Source organism: Anomaloglossus baeobatrachus, chromosome 10 (assembly GCF_048569485.1).
Source record: "Anomaloglossus baeobatrachus isolate aAnoBae1 chromosome 10, aAnoBae1.hap1, whole genome shotgun sequence".
NCBI lineage: Eukaryota > Metazoa > Chordata > Amphibia > Anura > Aromobatidae > Anomaloglossus > Anomaloglossus baeobatrachus.
The window spans coordinates 153,650,195-153,671,723 of record NC_134362.1 but is presented as its reverse complement, the minus strand read 5'-3'; the positions used below and the strand labels follow the sequence as shown (position 1 = coordinate 153,671,723).

Below are 21,529 nucleotides of genomic sequence, written 5' to 3'. Positions count from 1 at the left end.
TGGTGCCAACCACACACGTGACGTTTGGAGACTGGATGGCACTGCATACGACCCCAAGAATACCATCCCTACAGACAAGCATGGTGGTGGCAGCATCATACTGTGGGGCTGTTTCTCAGCCAAGGGGCCTGGCCATCTGGTCCGCATCCATGGGAAAATGGATAGCACTGCCTACCTGGAGATTTTGGACAAGAACCTCCGCTCCTCCATTAAGGATCTTAAGATGGGTCATCATTTCATCTTCCAACAAGACAACGACCCAAAGCACACAGCCAAGAAAACCAAGGCCTGTTTCAAGAGGGAAAAAATCAAGGTGTTGCAGTGGCCTAGTCAGTCAGCCCTAGACCTTAACCCAATTGAAAACTTGTGGAAGGAGCTCAAGATTAAAGTCCACATGAGACACCCAAAGAACCTAGATAACTTGGAGAAGATCTGCATGGAGGAGTGGGCCAAGATAACTCCAGAGACTTGTGCCGGCCTGATCAGGTCTTATAAAAGATGATTATTAGCTGTAATTGCAAACAAGGGTTATTCCACAAAATATTAAACCTAGGGGTTGAATAATGATTGACCCACACTTTTATGTTGAAAATTTATTAAAATTTAACTGAGCAACATAACTTGTTGGTTTGTAAGATTTATGCATCTGTTAATAAATCCTGCTCTTGTTTGAAGTTTGCAGGCTCTAACTTATTTGCATCTTATCAAACCTGATAAATCTGCAGGGGGTTGAAGACTACTTGTAGGCACTGTATATATTTATATATATATATATATATACTAGTGGTAGCACCCGGCGTTGCCCGGGATAGTAACTGTCTCTCTGTTTCTCTTCCAGTTTCTGTCTGCCTCCCTCTCTGTCTGTGTTTCTCACTCTGTCTATATCTCTTTGTCTGTCTCTTTCCTTGTCTGTCTCTTTCCTTGTCTGTCTGTCTCTTTCCTTGTCTGTCTCTCTATCTCTTTCCCTGTCTGTCTCTTTCCCTGTCTGTCTGTTTCTTTGTCTGTCTGTTGCTTTGTCTGTCTGTCTCTTTCCCTGTCTGTCTGTTTCTTTGTCTGTCTCTCTATCTCTTTCCCTGTCTCTATCTCTTTCCCTGTCTGTCTCTTTCCCTGTCTGTCTCTTTCCTTGTCTGTCTCTTTCCCTGTCTGTCTCTTTCTCTGTCTGTCTCTTTCCCTGTCTGTCTCTGCCTGTCTTTTTCCCTGTCTGTCTGTCTCTTTCCCCGTCTGTCTCTTTCTCTATCTGTCTCTTTCCCTGTCTGTCTCTTTCCCTATCTGTCTGTTTCTTTGTCGGTCTCTCTGCCTGTCTCTTTCCCTGTCTTTCTGTCTCTTTTCCTGTCTCTTTCCATGTCTATTTGTCTGTCTGTTTCTGTCTGTCTGTGTCTGTCTCTTTCCCTAGCTGCATTGTGGCACACCAATTATTCCATTTAAGGGCATGGCTGCGCATTCTACTGAAATTCTGGCTGCACTGTGGCTCCCAGCTCCGTTGACTTTAATGGAGGCAGTTTTTTGGCAAATAACTGTGAAGTGTGGGGTTACAATTTCCCCTCAAAACATAGTCTATGACGTTCCCTGTGTCAAATATGGAGTGTCTGTGCAAAACATTGTGATTGTACATGCAACAGTGTGAATTCCTATAGTGGACATACACAAATACATACATACATACATATATACATGCACTCAGCTCTACATATTATATATTATATATATATATATATATAGATATAAAATGCATGCATATATATACCATATTTTTCCCTTTATAAGACGCACCTGATTATAAGACGCACCCCCAAATTTGGTGAAGGAAAATAGATTTTTTTTTTTAATGTTAAATGGGGTCCATCTTATAATGCCAGTGTCCATCTAACAAATCATATAGGGTATATGTCCCTCATAGCCCGCCCATCCTAAAATTAGTCCCCTTAATTTTGATATGGCCACCTTATATTGAATATAGCCCCCTTGTGCTGGCACACGTTCCCCTGTGCTGCCTATGGCCCCCTATGGATTGCCCACATCCCTCTGTGCTGCCTATGGCCCCCTATGGATTGCACACATTCCCCTGTGCTGCCTATGGCCCCCTATGGATTGCACACATTCCCCTGTGCTGCCTATGGCCCCCTATGGATTGCACACATTCCCCTGTGCTGCCTATGGCCCCCTATGGATTGCACACAATCCCCTGTGCTGCCTACGCCCCCCTATGGATTGCACACATTCCCCTGTGCTGCCTATGGCCCCCTATGGATTGGACACAATCCCCTGTGCTGCCTACGCCCCCTATGGATTGCACACATTCCCCTGTGCTGCCTATGGCCCCCTATGGATTGCATACATTCCCCTGTGCTGCCTATGGCCCACTATGGATTGCACACGTTCCCCTGTGTTAGATATCGCCCCATGCTCCTGCCCATAGTAAAATAAAACACTCTTTCCTTACCTCCTCCAGCACTGATCTCCCTCCTGTCTCCCTCCGTGCTTCTGTTCCTCCACTTCCTGGTTCTTGGTGCCGGTCATGTGATCGGCACAGCAGAGTGACTTCATATCTGCGTGCCTGATCACAGCGGAAGCAGGGACACCGGGGAGAAATGCTGGAGGAGGTAAGTAAAGCTTTTATATTTTAGGATGAGTAGCAGCATGGGGGGCATATCTAACACAGGGGGGGGCATGTGCCATCACAGTGGGACGCAGGCTCATATAATATGCCCCGCTGCCCCAGCCCGTCACTGTGGTGCGGTTTCAGCACCAAAGTGATGGACAGCGGCTGTGCATATTATATGAGCGGGAGCAGGAGATCTAACGCTGCGTTCACCTGCCCCCAGCAGCGCTCCAGAGTGGACCCTGCAGTGTGTATATATATTATATATATATATATATATAGACACACCCCCATATATTCGGCTTATAAGACGCACCCCCCACTTTCCCCCAAAGTTTGGGGGAACAAAAGTATATATATATATATATATATATATATATATATATATATATATATAGTATATAGCATTAACTGTTTGTATGTTGGGTTACTGAAAATTAATGATGGGCAAGTTTTGAAATACTCAGATTCACGATACTTTTAACGAGTACTGTCTAATACTTGCATATGCATTCCGAATAGTGTATGCAATGCAAGTCAATGGGGAATACTCAAAATATAACGAGTAACCCAAATGCCGCACTATTCGTGCGAGTAGCAAATAGTACGGCATTCAGGTTACTCGTTACATTGCGAGTATTCCCCATTGACTTGCATTGCACACACTATTCAGAATGCATACGCGAGTATTAGGCAGTACTCGTTACGAGTAGCACGAATCCGAGTATTTCAAAACTCGCTCATCATTACTGAAAATCCTTCCACGGTTTCATTTTACTGGTCAATGAGAGAACTTTTAATATAATAATAATAATAGTAATAATAATAATAATAATAATAATAATAATAATAATATTTATTCACTTATATAGTGCCATTAATTCCACAGCACTTTATACAAATTAACCATTTTATTTGTCCTTTTTTAAGCTCAGCTGATTTATTATTGCAAACTAGATCAAGATTGAATTTGTAAAGAGCCTATAAAAGTATAAAAAATAATAAAAAAAACCATAATAGTAAGAATTAAGTAAAGAAATTGTTCACAGAATTGGACAAAGCCTTTAAAAGGTATTTTCCATTTCCTTGTGAAGCATCTAAACCTGTCAATGATAAAAGATACCCAAAACTACTTTTACTTTTCCACCATCTGAAAGCAGCTAAGAAATTAAAATAGTAGGAGCAGAAAGTAAAGAAAAACAGATCCAATATTTATTTTGATCTCTTAGAAAGGAGCATTTTGATTTATAAGAAAAATGACAGGCTAAAAAGAGATTATGGTTCATTTTGTTTCTCTCTAATTCCATCTGTCCCGCAGATGGACAGACAGTAATTTACAGACATGTGTCTCCGTGTACAACAGTAATTAAGTCAAACTTTATTTTTCCATCCAAAATGTTCATTTCATGTTTCCAGATTTAATGGTCTTTGGCCGCCATTCAGTACGGAGAGAAGTATCAATCATCGCAAAATGGATTGTTAGCTCTGAAAAGAAACTTCAAGATGTATTCTTCAGTGCACGCCGTTGTGTTAACCTGCATTGTTCTATTGTAAGCTGTTTTCATGGAAGATTTTCAATTGCCATTTTGATGTACGCAATATTAATACACTTGGCTCACAAATGTTTATGGAAATCATCAGCCTCAGAGATACCATTACCATCATCAAGTTCGAAGCCTTAGCTTGGAAGACTATCTCTGGCAGGGGACAAATAGAACATAGTTCGTATGTTGCATAATAATTAGGGATGATCGAATACCGCAAATATTCGACAACGCCCATATTCGCCAAATAGGTTGCCGCTATTCGCCGATTTGCCAATATTCAATGGGCAGTGTAAGTCTATGGGAAACACGAATAGTTGCCAAATAGCAACTATTCAGGCTTCCCATAGACTTACATTGCGCATGGAATATTCACATAGCGGCGAACTATTCGTCAGATATTCGCGAAGCCAAATATTGCTGAATATTTGTGATATTCGATCATCCCTAAAAATAATCAAAAGCTAAAAATAAATTAATGACAAAATGAGAATAGTGTTAAAATGTATTATATAATATTTCATATTATTCATAATATAAAAATTGAAAACTAAACCGTATACCTTTTGAGGCAATTTTAATTTATTTTTCTTTTAGCGACTTTTTCTTATAGAAATGCTATAAGCTATGGAGATGGCTTATTTTTATCTAAAGACAATATTTTTTTTCTACCCAGAACTGTAAGAAACAAATTTATGTTTAAAATGTAATAAATATAAAAAATAAATAAAAAATGCAATGACAAATGTTTTGAATATATCTAAGTAAAAACAAATGCTGATATCTTTTTTTTGCGTGAAGGAGGCGTATAATAACACTTCCCATAAATTATATCAATCATTCATCCCCAGTGAGTGTCATCTATATCTTCCATAAAGTTGTATAGAAGCTTAGAATCCTTATAATCCTCACTGGGAGTGTCCGGATGAAGGACGAGGACTTCCTTCCTGTGTTTGACTACAATAGTGGTAAAACTCTCTCTGATCCACTCTGTTCAGGTAATAAGCAGGTATATTGTAATTACTTTAGATTTTTTTTTTTACCTCTAATTATTAGTTAAGAATGAACACTACCATGCTCGGGTGCTCAGTACTCGTAACTAGTGATGAGTGAGCATTACCGTGCTCGGGTGCTCACTTATCATAACTGGTGATGAGTGAGCACTACCATGCTCATGTGCTCGGTACTCGTAACTAGTGATGAGCGGGCACTACAATGCTCGGGTGCTCAGTAATTATAACAAGTGATGAGCTGGCACTACCATGCTCTTGTGCTCGATACTCGTAACCAGTGATGAGTGAGCCCTACCATGCTCAGGTGCTTGGTACACATTAAGACCAGTTGGATGCTCTGATGTGCGTAAGTCAAGTGACGCACCCCATTGCCTGTGGGGTACTCGGTCCCGGGCGTTGAATCATGGGCACGTATCACAGGTGGCCGGTGCATGGTTCCATGACCCTGCGGGTCACTAAAAAGGAAGGGGAAAATAAAATAAAAATAAAATGTTTTTCGTGATACCATTTGCGGTATGTAGCTATATTGGGAAAGCCGCCGCTGCAAAGTCTCTCACTGCTGGGGATGGTGGTATTGAGCAGCTTCAATGTTATGGCCTTTCACAAGTAGAGCTAAGCCCCAGGGGAGAATGATGGTGGTTGTAGTATGGTGAAAGTTGGTGATGCAGAGGTGCAGGAAGAATTCAGACAACACAGGGGCTGCGGTTTAACTTGTTCTTTACTAACTGGTTCTGTGAAGCTGTAACCCGGCTGCTGCTCGTTTCTACCAATCTGGGCCTCAGGTAATCCAGTGTTCCCTTGATCCCAGTGCCGGTGTGGTGACCTAGTGAGCTTTACTTCCATGCACCAGTCTGTAGTTGGTGGGTCCCCGTGGCCAGAAGCATTCTGGGGTCCCCTCCTGTTGCCACAGTCCTGGCCCGTATGGCAGGCAGCTTGAACCTCTCTTGGGATGGACCTCTGTTCCAGTTCTCAGGTTCCCTCTTTGCTGCTGTGCCCCAGACACTAACGTTGGTGAGGAACCTTGATGATTCCCTCACTGGGCAGATTTATGAGGTGAGCTTGAAGCGTCTTCCTGAACTAGGGCTCTGCACCCCGCCGGTGCCTGGTCCCGTGAGCACTCACACCGCTTTCTCCCTGGTGACTGTACTCCTTTAGCCCAACAACTCACTTCACATTGTCTGAACGTCGACTTCGGACTGACTTCTGACTGACTGTCCGACTGACTGAATGTCTGACAAGATGTCTGTCTATTATCAACTGCATTGACTAGACCCTTCTCCTCCCAGGTTTCTGTTCAGTGGATTGGATAAGTCCTGACCAATCATCAAATCTGTCTCTAGACTGTTACCCAGTCTGGGAAAAAGGCTATGGATGTGTGTGTTTGAATGGCATTTACCGGCACTGGTTTCCAGGAACAATGAGTTAGCACCACACCTGTTACTGGATGCAATACCCTGTGGCATCTGACGCCTCAGGGGCACCACACAAGCACCCAAGTTTAATGAAAATAAATGGGGGACTTGAGCAGTTTCTAGTAAATTTTCAAGAAAAATTCTTGAGTCCCCTATTGACTTCCATTATATTCGGTGCTCGAGTCGCGCCCATCCAAACGTCCAACTGCTCATAACGAGTACCGAGCACCCCAGCATGGTAGTGCTCGCTCATCACTAATTATATATTAAAAAATAACAACAAATGAAAAATCTGTAATATCATTCTATCCCGCTCCCCAAAAAAATGACTGATAACGTGTGTTTGACACGGGAATTCAAGTGTGTGTATCCATACATTTAATATCCCCTTCAAGACACAGACAATTTTTGTTTTTATGTTTTTGTTTTATGCTCCCCTTTTGCCCAGAGCTATATTTTTTTTATTTTTCTGTCCACATAATCATATGGCGGCTTATTTTTGATGGAACAAGATGTACTTTTGAATGACACCATTTGCACAGTAAAATGGGGAAAAATTCCAAATGTGGAGAAATTGGACAAAAATACACAATTTTGACATTTTTTGTAAATTGTTTTTACGGGTTACAATTTGTGGTAAAATTGACCGTGGAATATGATTGCAGCGATACCAAACATGGCTAGATTTTATTTTTATTTTGGTGGTGAAAAAAATCTGAAGTTTCCACAAATAATGGGGGGGGAGTTGGGTCATCATTTTCAAAGACCCGTAATCTTTTCATTTTTCAGTCAATGGCACTTTATGATTAGAGATGAGCCAGCCTCTAAAGGCTCGAGTTCGGTTCGTCGAACGGAGGCCACGTTCGAGTTCGGTTCGACAAACTATTCGACGAACCTCTTGAACCCCATTGAAAACAATGGGAGGCAAACACAAACACATAAAAACACATTATAAATGTACACATACAGTTAATAAACATTGCCATAAAACAGGTCCCCGCGATGCATCCTGCACTCTATCTCCCGCCGCTTTTCCTTCCGATAATCGCTGCGTCCTCCTGGTAACCAGCACTGATGATAGGACCTTCCGTGACATCAAAAAAGCATGTGACCAGTCACGTGTCTATTATGTCATTGGCTACAGATTGGTCACATGGCTAGGCATGCTAAGTCCTGTCATTGCACTCTCCAGTGCGCGGTGATCGTTCCAGCATCTTTGTATACCGGCAAAATGCTCTGGCACATGGTTGACTCCCCGTTCTGCTTCCCCGTTCTGATATTCACCGGCTGCCACAGCCGGTCAATAACGGAGATCACCGTTGCTATAGCAACCCGCCTTTCAGCGGTGACATCACCGCTTACAGCCGGCAGCCTCTTCTCACTGACTAAGTGAATAGACTGCTGAGCACAGGGAGCAGCAGTGTCCTTCCTCCCATGCAGCGCTGTCCGATGTAGCAGAGCTGCATGGGTTGAAGGAGAAAGAAGACAGAAGACCATGGATCATGGAGGGATGAGAGGGAGTAATACACATGGAGTCTCTAATGTGTCTGTGTATTTATTTCTATTAAAGTATTTTTTCTCTGTGTGGTGTCATTTTTTTAACCCTTTATTGGAGATTCTTAATGGCCGGGTCAAACTTGCTTGACATTAAGAATCTCTGACTTAATACTAGCTAGTAAAACAAAGCTAGTATTAACTCATTATTACCCAGCAAGCCACCCGACTTCAGGGCAGCTGGAGAGTTGGATACAGTGCCAGATGATGGCGCTTCTATGAAAGCGCCATTTTCTGGGGCGGCTGCTGACTGCAATTCGTAGCAGAGGGGACCAGAAAGCTCAGGCCAACCTGTGCTGCGGATTCAAATCCCCAGCTGCCTAGTTGTACCTGGCTGGACACAAAAATGGGGCGAAGCTCATGTCGATTTTTTTTTTTTAATTATTTCATGAAATTTATGAAATAATTAAAAAAAGGGCTTCCCTATTTTTTTTGTTTCCAGCCGGGTACAAATAGGCAGCTGGGGGTTGGAGCAGCCGTACCTGCCTGCTGTACCTGGCTAGCATACAAAAATATGGCAAAGCCCATGTCATTTTTTTGGTGGGCAAAAAACTCCTGCATACAGTCCTGGATGGAGTTTGCTGAGTCTTGTAGTTCTGCAGCTGCTGTCTGCTCTCCTGCATACACTAGTGAATGGAGCATGTTGAGCCATGTAGTTCTTCAGCTGCTGTCTGCTCTCCTGCATACAGACAGACAGCAGCGGCAGAACTACAAGGCTCTTCATACTCCATCCAGGACTTTATGCAGGAGATTTTTGCCCCCCAAAAAATTACGTGGGCTTTGCCATGTTTTTGAATGCTAGCCAGGTACAGCAGGCAGCTACGGGCTGTCCCCAACCCCCCAGCTGCCTATTTGTACCTGTCTGGGAACCAAAAATATAGGGAAGCCCTTTTTTTTTAATTATTTCATGAATTTCATGAAATAATTTTAAAAATAAATGACGTGGGCTTCGCCCAATTTTTGTGTCCAGCCAGGTACAACTAGGCAGCTGGGGATTGGAATCCGCAGCTCAGAGTGCCCAAGCTTTCTGGGCACTCCTGCTGCGAATTGCATGAATGACACAGCAGTTGATTGTATAAACGGCTTTTATACAATCAGATGATGCATCAGTGCAAAAAAAAAAACAAACAAACTACACACTTCTGTGCAGACTCCTGTCCGACAGCATCAGCTGATAGTTTAGCCGGCCGGTTGGTAAAAAGCCGGCCTCACCGCTTGACTTATAATGTCAGCTGATTCTGTCAGGTGACCGCATCAGCTGCTCATCGCCAGGTTTGAGAGAGAGCGAGAAAGAAGAGAGCGAGAAAGAAGAGAGAGAGAAAAGAGAGAGAGAGAAAAAGAGAGGGAAAAGAAAGAGGAAAGAGAGAGAAAAGAGAAGAGAGAGAGGGAGAGAGAGAGAGAGAGAGGAGGAGAGAGGAGAGAGAGGAGAGAGAGAAGAGAGAGAAGAGGAGAGAAGAGAGAGAGAAGAGAGAGAAGAGAGAGAGAAGAGAGAGAGAAAAGAGGAGTGGAGAGAGAAGAGAGAGAGAAGAGGAGAGAAGAGAGAAGAGAGGAGAGAGAGAGAGAATGACTGACTGAGACTGACTGACTGACTGAGACTAACTGACTGACTGACTGAGACTGACTGACTGAGACTGACTGGTTGACTGAGACTGACTAACTGACTGATTGAGACTGACTGACTGACTGAGACTAACTGACTGACTGAGACTGACTGACTGAGACTGACTGACTGAGACTGACTGACTGACTGAGACTGACTGAGACTGACCGAGTGACTGAGACTAACTGACTGACTGAGACTGACTGACTGAGACTGACTGACTGACTGAGACTGACTGACTGAGACTGACTGACTGACTAACTGAGCCTGACTGACTGAGACTGACTGACTGACTGAGACTGACTGACTGACTGAGACTGACTGACTGACTGACTGACTGAATGACTGAGACTGACTGACTGAGACTGACTGGCTGACTGAGACTGACTGACTGACTGATTAAGACTGACTGACTGACTGACTGAGACTGACTGACTGAGACTGACTGAGACTGACTGAGTGACTGAGACTAACTGACTGACTGACTGACTGAGACTGACTGGCGACTGACTGAGACTGACTGGCTAACTGAGACTGACTGACTGACTGACTGAGACTGACTGACTGACTGAGACTGACTGACTGAGACTGACTGACTGACTGAGACAGACTGACTAACTGAGCCTGACTGACTGACTGACTGAGACTGACTGAGAGAAAGAGATAGAGCAATGCAGCCTTATTCCGTGAACTGCTCCGATTTTAGAGGTGTGGCTCACAGCTGATGTCCGGCTCCTCCCCTCAGTGCATAATTAAATTAAATTAGAAAAATTCTTAAATAATTCTAATTTAAAATTAAAAATATATTAAATTTTTTACCAGGACGACCAGGGGGCTAGAACTCAGGAACTAACACTTCTGAGTTGAGCGCTCTATTCATTCAGCTACTGGCTCTAGTGAAAAACATGGGCAGATTTGGTAATCTTGACTTCTGCATTGCAGACTGAAGTCTCAGATTACAGCGCGATTCTCTTCATCTGCTACATGGAGAGGACACAGAATGCTCCCTGTCATCTTCATGTAGCAGAGCTAGCAGAGATGACAGTGTCGTGTGGATGACTTTGGACCAGGATTGTTGTTTTGGGATTAACAACATGGTGAAAGAGGATTTTGTTTGTCTTTTATTCCAAATAAAGGATTTATCTAATGGATGCGGCAATTCCAGGCGGTTGCTGGGTGATATTGTTAGGCTGGAGGGCTCCCCATACCGTGGCGCTCCCCATCCTGACAATACCAGCCTCCAGCCGTGTGGCTTTATTCTGGCTGGTATCAAATATGGGGGAACCGCATTTTTTTTTTTTATTGTTATTTATTTATTTATTTTACTGCATGATATAGACCCGCCCGCCGGCGGCTGTGATTGGTTGGAGTGAGGCAGCTGTCACTCATCGTGGTGGGCGTGTCCGACTGCAACCAATCATGGGCGCCGGTGGGCGGGGAAAGCACAGAATACCTGATTGAATAATGAAGCGGCCGCCATTTTCTAAAGAGGAAAAGACACCGTAGATTTTTGACAGCCGTGCAGCGAGACGCCCGTGATCGGTGAGTAGGAAAGAGAGAGGGATTGTGCTGGGGACGCAGGACGCATGCAGATAGCAACGTGTGCACATAGCCTTACTGTGAAAAGCCACGTTTTTGTTGATCGAACCGTTATCGAACCTAACTCGAACTGTCGAGCTTTTAGCAAAAAGCTCAAGTTCGAGCTCGAATACCCCCCAAAATCACTCGAACATGAAATTGGCGAACATCGAACATTGCTCAACTCTATTTATGATTGCTTTTTTTTTAGTGAGTGAGACAAAATTTTTATTAATATCATTTGGGAGAGGTATGATGTTTTGACCACTTCTTATAACATTTTTTGTGGTATTGCAGTGACCCCCAAAAAAATTATTTTTGGCGTTCTTTATTTTTTTATTTACAATGTTTACCATTTGGGTTAATTATTTTTATATTTTGATATATACTTTGAGCCATATTACTCTGTGGGAAAAATACTGGGGGCAATGATATAATGTGAGGGAACTAAAGAGGGCAGTGATTAAATGTGGGAGAAAAATTAGGGCCAATGATACCGTGTTAGAGGAATACTGGGATCAATGATACAATATGAGGGAAATACTGGGGTCCATAATACAGTGTGGGGGAAATACTGGTGGCCATGATATAGTGTAAGGGAAATACTGAGGGCCATGATACAGTGTAAGGGGACTAATGAGGGCAATAATACAATGTGAGGGAAATACTGGGGGCCTTGATATAGTTTGGGGGAAATACTGGGGCCATGATAGAGTGTAGGGGAAAAACTTGGGGCCATGATACAGTGTGAGGGGAATACTGGGGGCAGTGATACAGTATGAGGAAACATAGGGGGGCCATATTATATTGTGGAGAAAATACTGGCAGCCATCATACAGTGTGGGTGAAATACTGAGGGCCGTATTACAATGTAGGGGGGATAGTGAGGGCCATGATACATTATGGCTGAAATACAGGGGACAATGTTACAGTGTGGGAATAATGGAGACAATGGTAAAGCTTGATGAAAATACTGGGAGAAATGATACATTGTACTAGTATTAGTATGCAAAAAAACCTGCAAGTCATGTGGGTGGGTCAGTTCACAATTATTAGGAATTGAGAAAATACTGCCTACCCTGTGGCCCTGGTTCGAGCAGGTGTTCATGAATGGCTCTATCATGTCAATATGCTAAAAGCCTGTGAGGAAAGGGAGGTTAACACCTTTGCAGTTTGCTGTATCTCTTTAGATGACCCAGATATGGACCAGATCCTGAACTTATTGTTGAACTCCAAAATGGGAATGGCGATAAAAGATGTTCCTTTGAGGGAGCTGTTTGGTCCATTACAGAAACAGCAGTTAACAAACCTGCTCAAAAGATATGGACCCCTGTTCATGAGTTGGCTTGGTCAAATATCCTTTGTCCAACATCACGTCAACGCAGGGGCAGCGACTCCAATCAGGCAACCCACTTACTGGCTGATACCTAAGGGCCACTTTCCACTCTGCGACATCGCTAGCATTTGCTGGGGATGTCGAGCACGATAGCACCCGCCCCCGTCGTACGGCCGATATGTGGTGATCGCTGCCGTAGTGAACATCATCGCTACTGCAGCGTCACACACACATATCTGTTCAGCGACGTCGCTGTGACTGTCGAACAATTCCTCCCTCAAGGGGGAGGTACATTCGGCATCACCGCGACGTCACTAAGCGGCCGGCCAATAGAAGCGGAGGGGCGGAGATGAGCGGGACGTAACATCCCGCCTACCTCTTCCTTCCTCATTGCCGGCGACCGCAGGTAAGGAGATGTTCCTTGTTCCTGCGGTGTCACACGTAGAGATGTGTGCTGCCGCATGAACGGCGAACAACATCGTACCTGCAGCTGCAACGATAATTGGGAATAGGGGGGCATGTCCCCGATTAGCGATTTTGAACGTTTTTGCAATGATTCAAAATCGTTCATAGGTGTTACATGCAATGACATCACTAACGCGGCCAGATGTGCGTCACAAATTCCGTGACCCCAACGACATCGCTTTAGCGATGTCATAGCGTGTAAAGCGGCCCTAAGGATGACATGTTGAACATGGGAGTCATAGTTTCTTCCCATAGCCCATGGTCTGCCAGTGTAGTATTGCTGCCAAAGAAGAACAAGAGTACTCACTTCTATGTGGACAATCAGCAACTTAATGAGGTCCTAGTTTATGGATATATACCCCATATCTTGGGTGGATGACTACTGGACAGGAAAGGGTGTTCTATGGTTCATAATCTAATCTCGATACTGGCAGATCCCATTTACGAAAGAAGCTCTAAAGAAGCTTTCATTCATTACCCCTTTTGGGTTTTATTAAATTTATTAGTTCACCAGCATGCCATTTAGGATGAAGAAATCTACAGCTACTTTCCAAAGGATGGTGGCAGAGTTACTAGAAGAATATCAGGGGTATGCTCAGACTTACCTGGATGACATTGGCATCTTCAGCAATACCTGGGAAAAGGATATTTCTGGAGGACAAATTAATCTGCAAACAATGAGGAAACAGCAATAATTATCTTCCCCCAATTATGTGAGACACAATGCCTTGGAATGTGAGCTTTCAGAGAGGAGAGGAGAAGGAGTTAACACTGTGCATCAGCCAAATGAAGATGTAGAGTTGTTGATAAAAAATATCTTTTTTATTTCATAGGTCTACGCGTTTTGAGGTTGAAACCTCTTCCTCAGGACCAGAACATCAACAAAGCCAAAGCGTTTTTGTTGTTGATTTTCTGGTCCTGAGGAAGAGGTTTTAACCTCGAAACGCGTAGACCTATGAAATAAAAAAGATTTTTTATCAACAACTCTACATCTTCATTTGGCTGATGCGCAGTGTTAACCCCTTCTCCTCTCCTCTTTGAATATTCATCCATGTGGGGCTGTGGCAGAAGCCATTATCTTATGCTTGGCAGTGGTTGTGACTTTCACAACCACATTAGGGGAGTGCATATTTTTATATATTACTCCTGTTATCTGGTAATACCCTATCAGCATTTCTTTTTTCTAGTCTTACACTTGAAATGTGAGCTGAAAGATAAAAAGGGGCCTGCTTCTATCACTGGTTATTCTACAGGACTTCAGCCTAGAGACCATGGTTCCAATTGATGGATCACAAAATTGTTCCACTACCCAAAACTGAGTCCATTAATTCATTTTGGAGAACCCATGTTGGCCGCTATCAAATTTCAGTGAGTGTCTGCGAAAAGCGGGGTGTTGATGGCTGGTGTAATGGCCCTTGGATGTCACAAAGGTTGTAATACATGGTGAGTCAGGGGAAGGGTTAGACTCATCTCATGTCCTGGCTGGAAAGGTACTATATACTGTTGTCTGCTGGGAACCCAATACAGTTTTATCGGAGTGTGGTTAGCTCACTTTATGTTGTATGAGTAGTATTCTTCCTATGGGGAAGGAGTATGAGCTTTTAGTGGGATGAGCACTGGTGAGTGTGGTCTTCCTAAAGACAGCCAGGACTGCAGATGACAGCACCCCTGACCCTCGTGTCTCCACTCCTTCTTTTCCAGAATATCACTCAAAGTGCAATAATAAAGTGCAAAGTCATTTCCAAAAATGACTTGTGCAAAAGTATTTTTTCTGATTTCAGAACCATGCTGGTATCAGTGACATCTTTAGAATGAGCCATACTTTTACAAATACTTATAATCACAGACTGTATGATGAGGAACTGGATGTTATACACCTGAAGCAATGAGACTTTATGAAAAACTTTAATTCAATGATTAATAGTGGGTCCCAATACTTTTGTCCTTATAGTGTACATATATAAAGGATACTCTATATCTGCAAATATAAAATCAGTATTATAGTGTAAAATCCTTTTTTCTGTTTCTTTGTACCTTCATATTTTAATACAAGAAACTCTTTTTGAAATGTGCTGCGGAGTATATGATGTAATAGTCCAATTTACCTGGCACAGAAAGAGTTTAGCAGGAAGCCAATGTCTGCCAGCACAGGTGCAATGTTTTAGGATCTCCCATAATTAATTGGTACATGGACTCCAGGGTAGTGGCTCTGTTTATGATCAGCATGTGCTAAATTGGCAGAGATTTGCCACAATTAAACATTCTGACAAAGGTTTAAGATCGCTGGAGTTTATCATCTCTAGGAAAGAAACTGCACCTGTGTGTAATATCTCTCCCCAGCATGGACCCATGAGCAAGGATACCATGATACAGATGTTTGTCCTTGGGGGGCATTGCAGAAATGAAAAGGCTAAATGGAACACTATGTTTTATAGGGATTTTCCAGTTTTTAATTGGTAGAGATAATTCAATAAACATTGGCTTTGAACAATATCCTATTATAAGGTTTTTAAGATATGGAATAAAATTATGATATTACTATTGTACTCATGATTATGGATATGATATAAAGGAACGCATTTTCATTAGAATTCAAATGTTAAAAAGATAATGGTTTGAAACTTTAATAAGGGTAATGGTCTCCAGTCCTCATACCTTCAACAGCTAACAGATAATCCTATCGTCCCCATACATATGCATTTAAATTTTGTCTTTGTATACAGACTTGGACTAGCTGACTGGGGTGAAGGGGAATTCCCTGGTGGGCCCCTATGCAGCAATAAGGCACTTTCCCCACATAATGAGGAGTAGTTGGCCTAATACATTTGATTCATCATGTACAGTCAGAAGCAGCATATCATCATTTATTCAACAATCTACTTAGTTTAATATTATATAAAATAAAAGGTAAATTTGTGAAAGAAGGTAATGTAATATTTTCATGTAGCTGAACCCAAAGTAAATGCTGCCGGAGGATCCTTGGCAATACAGTCCTACACTGTTTGTACGCATGTGTTTTTAGTGGGGAGGGGAATTAGTTGCTTTAAGACTCTCGTGGTGATAACTTACCAGCTACAGAATAAAGAATTGGACATTAATCTGAGGTTTCTCCAATATTGATAACCGACTCTTTGTCCAAGCAAACCATCAAATTAGTTAAAAAAAATTAACTTGTGCATATTAAGTATGGTTTTAATCTGATGGGGCAGAGTTTTCTATTGGAGAGTATTTAATTTATATAGCATAATTAATTCCACTCTGCTTCACATACATCATCATTGTTGTCCATTCAATGTAAATTCGCTTTTAGGGTGTCTTTGCAAAAGAACAAACCACCAGAATTTTGCAATATGAAGTAAAAGCAGTGTCATACTGGCATTAAGATGCTGAATCAAGGCATACCTGTTGTAGAAATATCCAATACTTAGTTGCAGAAATATCTTTAATCAGAGTTGTACAAAAGCACTGCACTTTGTTTGATCGATGCAACGGGGGTGTGACTGTGGGTCGGGTCCTCGCTGTAACAATCTCCTCCAGCGTCCTCTATGACATGCCCCATGCCCCCTTTTCTATATTTGAATATCACGCCACCACCAACAGCAAAGTGTTGACACACTGCTGGCATAAAACTGCATTCTTTTTACCAAAAGATGTAGATTTGGTGTTGCAATTTCTACAGCATATTCCTGCACCCAATCTACACCTTCTGTCTTCATTAACATGGAGCCAGAGTCCGCACATGTGATAACTGCTATTTCAGGCACCATTTTATTGAAGACACTGCGGTGAAGGCTATGAACAGCAGGGGCGTGTGCGCATATGTAAAAAAAAATTATTTACGTGCTAATGCCTCTCATAATATTCACTGCAGTGTCTTCAATAAGATGACACCGAAGTTCATGGTTCGCGCTTGCACGGACTCTGGCACCTTTTTAATGAAGACAGAATTACTATGTCAATGTGCATTTACCGTTAACAACAGAAATAGTGGCGTGCCACGATATTCAAAGAAAAAAAAGGGGGCATGGAGGGATACAAAACGCAGGAAAAAAATGCACCAACAGTTAACATTCTGCTTCTTTTTTCTACACCCAAAACTTTAATGAAAAAAGAAGCAACGTGCGTAACTTCACAATTCTTATTGACTTTTTTGGCATAATTATATACATGCAGATTTGGGCAACAAACTTCACCAAAAATGCATAAAAAATGCAGCGTACGCACGAGGCCTAATGATTTGGTTTTTTTACATTTTGTATTTCTTATGCTTTTGGGTCTAGAAACGTCCCGGAGTATAATAAGGAACATTCAATAACTTTTCTGCAAATCAAATTTCTCGGGAAAAACTGCTCAAACCGGCAAATGATAATTTTGCCTGATCTAGTTATCTTCAATAAATAGTGTACTTTTTTTATTTGTATTTTTTTTAATCTCTTTTCTTTTCTTACATAGAAAAAGGAAAATCCACACAAATTTCCAACTCTAATAAATAATGTTATTTATTATTATTTTAACAAGCTTTTTCTTTTCTTATATATAAGTAATTTACAAGGGAATCCTGCACTCCCCCCTATTGAACCAGTTCCCCGTACATCAAACACAAGTTCTCCGTGGAGATCTGTCAGTAACGGCCCTAGCTGCCCCCACATATTATATATAGAGGAGGAAATGTTTTATTTCCTCTCCCAAAGCCTTTGAGATACTGTTAAACATAAAGGTGCTCACTTAATGGAACTGACCAGTCTGGTTTCTAAATTTCTTTCTTTTTGGCACCTAAGGGCAGAGAGCAGCTGTTAATGACACACTTACAGGAAGGGAGGTTAAAACTGTTGACACTAAAGTGACAGAGGAAGAATTTCACTGGCTTTACCCCGTTAACCATGAGAGATCAGTTATCTTTGAAACTCATTTGAAAAACATGTTATCACCACTTTTTATACAATTAATCTGTACACTCCTTATCTTTCATCATACTTTTATTTATGTAGGCACATGGCAAGATTGACCAGGCGTGATTGTAAAAATACTTACTCCAGGCAAATGTTCACTTAAGAATAGAGAACGGAGAAAAAACTAAAAATTAACCACATAATATAAAACAGAGGAAAAGCATCCACATTGCATAGTTTGTATACAGGTTGAAAAAAGACACATTCTAAAATTTCTAAAATTCTCTTTGTCGTTTGATTAAAAATTAAAGGCAGAAGCAATTCCCTGTCGGGTTGTGTAATTTTACATACTGTAATAGGGGACAAATTCTCTTTTGACCCCAGTTAATACTTTTACAGCATCAATTTAAGACAGGAAAAAAATTATGTTTTCCCAGTAAAGTTGTGCAAAAAAACATTTTAATTCAAATTCACCATCTATGGCTAAAATTTGCTAAGAAATTTAATTTGGGGTCACTAAGTTCACAGACATGCATCTCTTGGCAGCAAACTGCATTTTTTTTCCCAAAAGATATAGATTTGGTGCTATCTTCAAAGTAGTAGGAGAAAAAGGGTTAATCCCGCGCAATGCGCCAGAATAGGATGTGGAGATGTTGATAGATTAATAACTCTTAGCTTTTTTCTAGCTATACTAATAGATTTGGTGCTGAAATTTCTACAGCATATTCCTGCACCCAATCTACACCTCCTGGCAAAAAAGCGCTTCACTACCACATGCGGTATGATGCAGTAGTGATTTGGTTTTTTGCCAGGTTGTGTAGAGTGGGCTCAGGAATATGGTGTAAAAATGTAATCACCAAATTTGCATATCTTGGCTCAAAAATGTAAAAAATTATTTTGAAGTCATTTTGGTGTGGTTTTTGCTAAGGAGATGCAAATTTGGTGCTGAAATCTGGTGAAGACATCTAAGCACCAAATTTGCACCTCCTGACAGAAAACCGCACCAAATCTTCATCAAAACTAGTTGTTTGTTTGTTTTTTTTCATTTTTGAGCCAATAGTTGCAAATTTGGTGATTATAATTTTACAGCATATTCATGCATCTAATCTACACCTCCTTGCAAAAAGGCATGAAAGCTGCATGCGGTATGATGCAGTAGTGATGTGATTTTTTGCAAGGAAGTTTAGATTGGGTGCAGGAATATTGTGTAGAAATTTCAGCACCAAATCTGCATCTCTTGGGGAAAGAAATGTGGTTTTCTGCCAGGAGATGCATTTCTGTTAACTTAGTGATCCCCCCTGAGGTGAAGTCACTAAGTTTACTGAGGTCACCTGAAGTCAGTTTACCTATGGCCAAATGTGGAGAGCCATGGGAACCTCCAGCTGTGACCACAAATAACCTGAGTGTCATCACCACTCATCGCTGCAGCTCATTGCGGCTCATCTGCTTGAACCTCACAACGAGCATTCATATTATATGGCTGCTCTCTGTCACTTCAGATGTAGCAGAGCTGGAATCATTGTAGCACTTTGTGTGGATTATGCTGGATCTGGGTATTTTGGGAGTTATTAAAGGGTTGAAAGAGGGTGGGGTTTTGTTGTATTTTAATTCAAATAAAGGATTTTTGGGTGTTAGTGTTTATACCTTTTCACTTACAGATTACTAATGGGGGTCTCATAGACCCTCCTCATTACTAATCTAGGGTTAAGTGGCATCTGTGAGTTGTTAGTAACCCTAATTACCCCGAATGCCACTGCACCAGGACAATAGAGAAGAGTCGGGTAAAGTGCCGGGATTGTCGTATCTAATCAATGTGACAATCCTGGGTGGCTGCAGACTGCTATTTTTAGGCTGGGGGGCCCAATAACCATGGGTTTCCCCAGCCTAAGTATACCAGCTCCCAGCTATCAGCTTTATCATGGCTGGTATCAAAATTGGGGTGGACCACATGCTGTTTTATAAAATTATTTATTTCAATAACTAAATTTAAAATGAAGCGACATGCGGTTCCACATATTTTGATACACAGCCATGAGATACACACAGCTGGGGGCTGCAGCCTGTAGCCGTATGCTTTATCTATGCTGGGCATCATAATAGGGAAGGACCCTAAGCCAATTTTTCCATTATTTATTTAGTGTCACATTACAACAGAGCCGCAGACAGAGTCTGGGATTTAAAGCAATTAGACATGCTGTACCACAAACTGGGGGTGCGTCTGACTGCAACCAATCACGGAAGCCAGGACTGCTGAGGAGTGGGGGAGCAGTGAATATGAATGAGTGATAATGAGAGGCTTCAGGAGTAGAATGAATGGCCCAGAAGCAGTTACAGCCAAGCCGAAGACTCGTTAAGCATATCGCGCTTACTTTAATCCCCAATCCATCCCCGATAAACTAATATGGGGATTGGCATCCGGCCAGATATCAAGGATCAATTCCAGGCCAGAAACTTTTTTTTTTTTAACCGTTTGCACCAGCCAATCCAGTTATCTGTGAGTCTGCCCATCACTAGTGTTACCCCTTGCTGTCTTTTTGTTGCTGTCTTTCTTCTCTTTTTTTTTCTCCTTAGTCTCTTAATGTTTGTTCCTGTGAGTTTGCAGTGTGTTTAAGTTTTCATTTCTCCCTGTCTGTATATGTGTTTCCAACACACTCCTGCCCCTTCTTTCCCTGGGGGAGGGACAGTTGAGTTCTGGTCAGGAGAATAGTAAGGCATGAGACTTCAGCATCTCCACCATCAGGGGTAATCAGCAGATTAAGGATAGTTTTGATTGGTTTAGCGTGAGGGATAGGATCCCTCTCTATCTTGCAGTCACATCATGACAGGGGCATGTTCTCTCCGAAAGTAAAATATGGGCTGGCCCATTTTTCCTTAAAAAAAAACAAAGAAAAGGGTAGGCCATAAGTATGTATACATCCTGGGTGGGCAATAAGTATGGATACACTTTGATAAAAAAGAGTAAAATTAAATTCAAAATGACAGCTTTGCAGATGGCTGCCATGGGCGTCACCTGGCCTCAAATGTTTTTATCAGGATGTATACATACTTTTGGCCCACCCAGGGTATATCCATACTTATGGCCCACCCTGTACATTTGCTTTAAATCAACACGTATAGATGTGAGTTTTTTTCCACCTCCTTCATGCAGATTAATTCTCTAATATATTCTACTACTTAGGCTATAGAGGAATTGGAAGCGGCAACATATTCTTTGTTATGTTTATTTTTTAAAGGTTACCCTTTATTATAAAATGTTGAGATGAACAATCATTTTTGGAAGCACACAATCACTTAGTTTAAAAATGTATGTAAATATTTGCAGTATAAAAGTAAAGAACACTCTCTCTGAGATCAACTATACAGTATTTCCATGTAAAAAAAAACCCTCAGAATTAGTCTGCGTTTTGTTTTTTTAACAAAGTCATTGCTACAAATGTTTCTGTGATTTAAAAAAAGAAAAAAGTTCCGGATGAAATCCATCTTTGATTCTTTCATTTCATTAATAACACAGAAGTACAGGCTTGAATATATATAATAAT

At 41.6% G+C, this 21,529-nt stretch overlaps 1 pseudogene; it reads left to right on the top strand.

Moving 5' to 3' along the window:
* The window catches only part of LOC142254382 (RNA-binding protein FXR1-like), a 33,799-nt pseudogene extending 20,003 nt beyond the window's left edge, over positions 1 to 13,796 (top strand).
* The last annotated feature ends 7,733 nt before the right edge of the window (positions 13,797 to 21,529 follow it).